Source organism: Diceros bicornis (assembly GCF_020826845.1).
Source record: "Diceros bicornis minor isolate mBicDic1 chromosome 3 unlocalized genomic scaffold, mDicBic1.mat.cur SUPER_3_unloc_1, whole genome shotgun sequence".
Classification (NCBI taxonomy): domain Eukaryota; kingdom Metazoa; phylum Chordata; class Mammalia; order Perissodactyla; family Rhinocerotidae; genus Diceros; species Diceros bicornis.
This window is the reverse complement of record NW_026690897.1, coordinates 1108169-1115242: the sequence shown is the minus strand read 5'-3', so window position 1 is coordinate 1115242 and position 7074 is coordinate 1108169. Positions and strand designations below refer to the sequence as shown.

The 7074-nt window shown below is 40.2% G+C and overlaps 1 pseudogene; it reads right to left on the bottom strand.

Moving 5' to 3' along the window:
* Window positions 1-6085: 6085 nt before the first annotated feature.
* Window positions 6086-6830, bottom strand: LOC131401984 (small ribosomal subunit protein eS6-like; annotated as a pseudogene).
* Between the last annotated feature and the right edge of the window lie 244 nt (window positions 6831-7074).

The window sequence follows — 7074 nt, the reverse complement described above, 5'->3', positions numbered from 1 at the left end:
CTTTACTTGTGATTGGTCTATTCAGATTCTCCATTTCTTCTTGGTTCAATTTTGGGAGGTTGTATAAGTCTAAGAATTTATCCATTTCTTCTAGATTGTCCGATTTGTTGGCATATAATTTCTCATAGTATTCTCTTATAATCCTCTGTATTTCCATGGTATCCGTTGTAATTTCTCCTCTTTCATTTCTAATTTTATTTACTTGAGCCTTTTCTCTTTTTTTCTTAGTTAGCCTGGCTAAGGGTTTGTCTATTTTGTTTATCTTCTCGAAGAACCAACTCTTTGTTTCATTAATCCTTTCTACTGTTTTTTTGGTCTCAATATCATTTATTTCTGCTCTGATTTTTATTATTTCTCTCCTTCTGCTGGCTTTGGGCTTTGTTTGTTCTTCTTTTTCTAGTTCTGTTAGGTGTAATTTAAGGTTGCCTATTAGGGCTTTTTCTTGTTTGTTAAGGTGGGCTTGTATCGCTATGAGTTTCCCTCTCAGGACCGCTTTTGCTGCATCCCATATGGTTTGATATGGCATGTTATCATTTTCGTTTGTTTCCAGATAGTTTTTGATTTCTCCTTTAATTTCATCAATGATCCATTGGTTGTTCAGTAGCATGTTGTTTAATCTCCACATTTTTGTCACTTTCCCAGTTTTTTTTTCCTGGTTCATTTCCAGTTTCATAGCCTTATGGTCTGAAAAGATGCTTGTTATGATTTCAATCCTCTTAAATTTATTGAGGCTTGCTTTGTTTCCCAACATATGGTCTATCCTAGAGAATGTTCCATGCGCGCTTGAGAAGAATGTGTAGTCAGCTGTTTTTGGGTGGAGTGCTCTGTATATGTCTACTAGGTCCATCTCGTCCAGTTTTTCATTTAAGTCTAATATTTCTTTATTAACTTTTTGTCTGGATGATCTATCCATTGCTGTAAGTGGGGTGTTAAGATGCCCTACTATTATTGTGTTGTTGTTGATTTCTCCTTTTAGGTTTGTTAATAGTTGTTTTATGTACATTGGTGCTCCTATGTTGGGTGCATATATATTTATAAGTGATATGTCTTCTTGATGGAGTGTCCCTTTTATCATTATATATTTCCCTTCTTTGTCTTTCTTAACCTGTTTTATCTTGAAGTCTACTTTGTCTGATATGAGTATGGCAACACCTGCTTTCTTTTGTTTGCCATTAGCTTGGAGTATTGTCTTCCATCCTTTCACTCTGAGCCTGTGCTTGTCTTTAGTGCTAAGATGTGTTTCCTGAAGGCAGCATATTGTTGGGTCTTGCTTTTTAATCCATCCTGCCACTCTGTATCTTTTGATTGGAGAGTTCAATCCATTTACATTTAGGGTAATTATTGAAATATGAGGGTTGAATGTTGCTGTTTTGTCACTTATTTTCTGGTTCTTTTGCATTTCCTTTGTTTCTTGTCCCATTTGTTTTGGACTGCCAATTCAGTTTGGTTGTTCTGTCTTATGATTCTTCTAGTTTTCTCTTTGTTTATCATATGTGGTTTTAATTTGATTATTTGTTTAGTGGTTACCTTGAGGTTTGGGCAAAAAATCTTCTGTATGAGATAGTCCATTATCTGATAGCCTCCTATTTCCTTATACTAAGTCAATTCAGTCACTTTCCTCTTCCCCTTCTAAGTTGCTCTTGTTATACCTTATTCTATCTTGTGTTGTGGCTGTGTGTTTACAGTGATGAGGTTAAATTTATTTTTGGTGAATTTCTTCCTTTGATCTTTGAGTTTAGTATTTAAGTGGTTGCTAACCTATTCCGGTAAAGATCTACTATTTCTCTGATTTTGTCTGCCTACTTTTCTCCTTACTCCAAGCTTTGTGTTCCCTTTCTCTTCTTGTTTTCGGGCCTGAGGGCCTTCTTGAGTATTTCTTGTAGTGGCGGTCTCGTGGCCATGAACTCCCTTAGCTTTTGTTTATCTGGGAGAGTTACTATTTCTCCGTCATATTTGAAGGATATTTTTGCTGGATAGAGTATTCTTGGCTGAAAGTTTTTGTCTTTTAGTATTTTGAATATATCATTCCAGTCTCTTCTAGCCTGAAAAGTTTCTGTTGAGAAATCCGCTGAGAGCCTGATGGGAGTTCCTTTGTACGTTATTTTTTGTTTTTGTCTAGCTGCCCTTAATATTGTTTCTTTGTCGTTGACCCTGGCTAGCCCTACCACTAGGTGTCGTGGTGAAGGCCTTTGTCTGTTAATATATATAGGAGTCCTGTTGGCTTCGCTTACTGGTATTTCCTGCTCCTTCCCCAGATTTGGGAAATTTTCAGCTATTATTTCCTTGAATAGGCTCTCTGTTCCTCTTTCCCTCTCCTCTCCCTCAGGAATACCTATAATTCTTATGTTACATTTTCTAATAGAGTCCGATATTTCTCGGAGTCTTTCTTCATTTCTTTTTAGTCTTAGTTCTCTCTCTTCTTCCATCTGGAGTATATCTGTATTCCTATCCTCTAAAGTACTAATTCTTTCCTCCATATTGTCAGCTCTGTTCTTTAAAGATTCCAGATTCTCCTTTATCTCCTCCATTGTGTTCTTCATCTCCATCAGCCCTGATAGGTTTTTCTTTATGATTTCAATCTCTTTTGTGAAGAAACTCCTAATCTCATTGAATTGTTTGTCTGTGTTGTCTCGTATTTCGTTGAGTGTTTTTATGATAGCTATTTTGAAATCTCTGTCATTTAGTTTATGGATTTCTGTGTCTTCGGGGTTGATTTCTGGTTGCTTGTCATTTTGTTTCTGGTCTGGTGATTTCATATATTTTTGCATTGTGGTTCCTGTGTTGGTTTTGGTTTTCCTCATCCTGGAAGTCTCTGGTTGCACTTTCCACCTGCCGCCACTGTGTGGTGGTGAAGGGCTGTGTAGTCTAAGCCCCCTGCGCTCTGCCCCAGTTTTTCTGCTGCGATCCGCAGTTTTGTTTTGTTTTGTTTTGTTTCTTTTCCCCACTGCGATCCACGGGTCCAGTCCAATTTATTCAGGTCTGCCTCGGACCGCTAGATCTGGTCGAGCTGCAGACTCCGGGTTGTGGGGAGGGGGGAGCTCTCTCTTTTGCCCTCTGGGTCCCTGACGTGGGAGGCTTCTCGTTTGCCCCTCTTTATCCGCTCTCTGGGTTGCTCAGATGTTGATGGTAGCCCTGTGGCTCCTCTGAGCCCTCTGTGCGGGAGTTTCCCACTGGTTGAGAGCGCCCGAAGAGCTGCAGTTTCCCGCCGAGGGCCGCCCCTCCCCCCTCTCTGGGAGCCGCGCGGACCGGATCGCTGATCTGATGGGGAGGGAGCGGAGTTCTCCTTACCTCTCCCCACTTCCTCCGGGGGCCCAGCACGTTCCGCTCTCAGATGTGCGGCAGTGTGGATCCCTCCGCTCCAGCTTTTGACTGTCTGGGATTCCGTTGTTTGTCTGTGGCTGTTACTTTTGTTGTATTTTGTGGGGGAAGAATTCACGGGAAAGCTCACTCCGCCATGATGCTGACGTCACTCCTCATTGTGGTTTTGATTTGCATCTCCCTGATAATTAGTGATGTTGAGCATTTTTCGTATACCTGTTGGCCATTTGTATGTCTTTTTTTTGTGTGAGGAAGATGAGCCCTGATCGGATGGCACCCTAACATCGGATGCCAACCCTCCTCTTTTTGCCGAGGAAGATTGGCCCTGGGATAACATCTGTGTCCATCTTCCTCTACTTTATATGGGACACCACCACAGCATGGCTTGACAAGCTGTGCGTCGGTGCGCTACCAGGATCCAAACCTGCAAACCCTCGGGCCGCCGAAGCGGAGCACGCACACTTAACCGCTGCGCCACCGGGCAGACCCCTGTATGTCTTTGAAGAAATGTCTATTCAAGTTTTTAGCCCACTTTTTAATTGGTTGTTAGTTTTTCGGCTATTGAGTTTTATGAGTTTCTTATATATTTTAGATATTAACCCATTATTGGATAACTGGTTTGCAAATATTTTCTCCCATTCTGTAGGTTGCCTCTTCATTCTGTTGATGGTGTCCTTTGCTGCACAGAAACTTTTCAGTTTGATGCAGTCTCACTTATCTATTTTTGCTTTTGTTGCCTGTGCTTCTGGTGATATATAAGAACAAACCTTTTAGCAAGGTCTTCCCGGCTTTCAAATTCTGGCCCCAGCCTGCCTTTCTTCTTTGAGCTTTCACCATCACACCACTGCACACCACAGTCCAGGCCACTGGACCACTCCCAGTCCCTGAGAATGCCATGCACATGTATGTGTCTCTGCATATTGTCCTTTCTTCTTGGAATATTCACCCTCTGCTGTCTACCCAGCAGGTGCAGTATTACAAAAGTCTCTGGTGGCTTTCCTGATCCTCTTCCTCCCAAGGAAGAATTAGTTGCATTCAGCTTTGTTTGGTCCCCTAGTGAAGTATGTACTAGAGTTGTTTACAAAATTGTTTCCTATTCTAGACTATATTCCAGAAATTAATATCTACCAGATAGTGTATGCTATTTTTTAAATAAATTTGGTCATTTTGTCTCGATTTCTTTATCTATAAAATGACAGTGCTTTTAAATTTGCTTGTCAATAATAACCAGCCGAAACTCATTTTTGAAATACAGATTTGAGGCTCCCTCCCATAGATTATGATTGCAGGGTTCCAGGAATTCATATTCGAAATGACCTCACTATGTGATTCTTATAATCAGGTATGTTTAAGAGAACTGAGTTAGATTACTCTAGGGCCCTACCCTGCTCTAAATTTTTTCCTTTTTTTGTCTATAATTTCTTACGGCATAGAAGAGAATAAAAGCAAAGAACAAAGGTGAAGGGCATGTTTTAAGATGACTAGCCGGAGTTTTGGTAACTGACACCCATCCCCTCTCCTTCAGTCCTTATTTTCAAGGGAAATTTTGAAATTTTAAGCCTGGTAAACATGTGGAAATATGATTACAGTAAAGCGAAAGTAAGAGGAGAAACTGATTCGATGTATATATAAATTACAAAAATACCTTAGACAATTTTCCATCAATAATCAAAATAACACCTTACACCGGTACAATGCTTACAACTTGCAAAATACTTTCCACTTCCTTTATCTTTTTTACACTTTATAACCACACTGTAAGTTCAGCAGGGAAAAGCAGGACAGCAATCATTATTTCCATTTTATACAAATATTTTTTGAGTGCCTATGTCATATGAGGAAAAAATAGAGTATTTCATATAGAAAAAGGCTATGATCTTCTATGCGTTTAAAAGAGGTAAAGTTCTCAAACTGTATATGCCCAGGTAAAGAGTTATTGGACTGAGTTGGAAAGATATATTATCCAGATATTTCAAGGCCATCAAAATCTTTTTTTCCCACCATCTATGCAGAGTTATTTAGGGAACTGCTATAAATGCCCTCTTGACTTTTCAAATGTGAAATAATTTCAGAATTACAGAAAAGTTGCAAAAATAGTAGTTTCCATATACCTTTCATCCAGCTTCCTCTAATGTTAACATTTTACATACCACAGTACAGTTATCAAAATCAGGAAATTAATGTTGGTACAATACTAGTGACTAAACTACAGACTTTAACATTTTTCCACTAAGGTCCATTTTCTGATGCAGGATCTAATCCAGGATCCCACACTGCATTTAGTTGTCAAGTCTCCTTAGTCTCCTTCAATCTGAGATAGTTCCTTGGTCTTTCTCTCTCTTTCGTGACCTTGACACTTTGGCAGAGATACTGGTGGAGTTATTTTGTCATATATCCCTCGATTTGGGTTTGTCTGATGCTTTCTCATGTTTAGATGAAGGTTATGCATTTTTGGCAAGAACACCACAGAAATGGCACTGTGCCCTTCTCAGAGCATAAAGTCAGGAGACATGGTGGTCTCTGCCAAGTTTCTCCATGTAATTATTCCCCTTCCCTTGTCATTAATAAATATCTTAGGGGAAATACTGAGACTATGCAAATATCCTGCTTCTCCTCAAACTTTTACCCACTAATTTTAGCATCCTTCAATATATTTTGCCTCTGATAATTATCAATATGGTGTTTGTCTAACGAAGATTTTCTTTCTTCTTCTTCTTTTTTTTTTTTTTTTTGGATATCTGATCTTATTTGTTACTCTTAGAAAATTTCATTTTTGACTGGACTCAGACTTAGAGGTAGAAGCTCTCAGGACAGCCCCCGTCTCTTGGCAATCTGTTCCTGGTGTTTTTCTTTGGTCTCCTTCACTCTCTTGGCCAAAAGTTCAGCATATTCTGCAGCCTCTTCCTTGTTTTTCTTAGTACACTGTTTCTTCAGAGCAATAGGCCGCCGTTTGTGTTGCAGGACACGTGGAGGAACAAGATGCTGAATCTTGGGTGCTTTGGTCCTAGGTTCTTACCTTTTTTGTCTAGGGGCTTTCTCACAACATTCTAGCGGACATCATCCTCTTTAGAGAGATTGAAAAGTTTGCAGATTCTGCTAGCTCTTTTGAGCCCCACACGACGAGTCACAGTAGTATCAGCGAGTCCAGAAATATCCTTCTCCCCTTTTTTCACAATGAACAAGTTGAGAACACTCAGATTGGCAACAACAATGCAACCCCCAACAGATTTGTGCTTTCTTTCTCCAGTCCTCCTCCGTCTGTAACAGGAATGCCCCTCACTCAATAGCAGGCAGACACGGCCATGGGTCAAGACACCCTGCTTGATGGGGAAACCCTGCTTGTCATTCCCACCACTGATTCGGACCACATAACCCTTCCACTCTTCACCCAGAGCGTCAGCAGCAACTTCTGTGGCCATACGCTTCTCACAAAATGTACAAAGTTGGCATTCATCGTCCACTTCCATGAGTTTCTGGCAGCCAGTGACCGGGAAAGAGATGTTCAGCTTCATCCTGAAGCAGCCGACTACCTCCGAGGCACCACAAAAAAAAGAGGCTAATGAAGACTTTCAATTTTCCTCATTCCTCTATATATATTAGTTGGAATTTTTCTCTAAGGAGAAGCTATCCCTTCTCTCTCAATTATTTATTCATTCATTTGTGCCCTTCATTTTTGCTTGTGTGTTCCCTCTGTTTCCCTTCTTTGCCAGGCCAGTAGGAATTTAGCAAAGCAATAGATAAAAACAAATATCATTT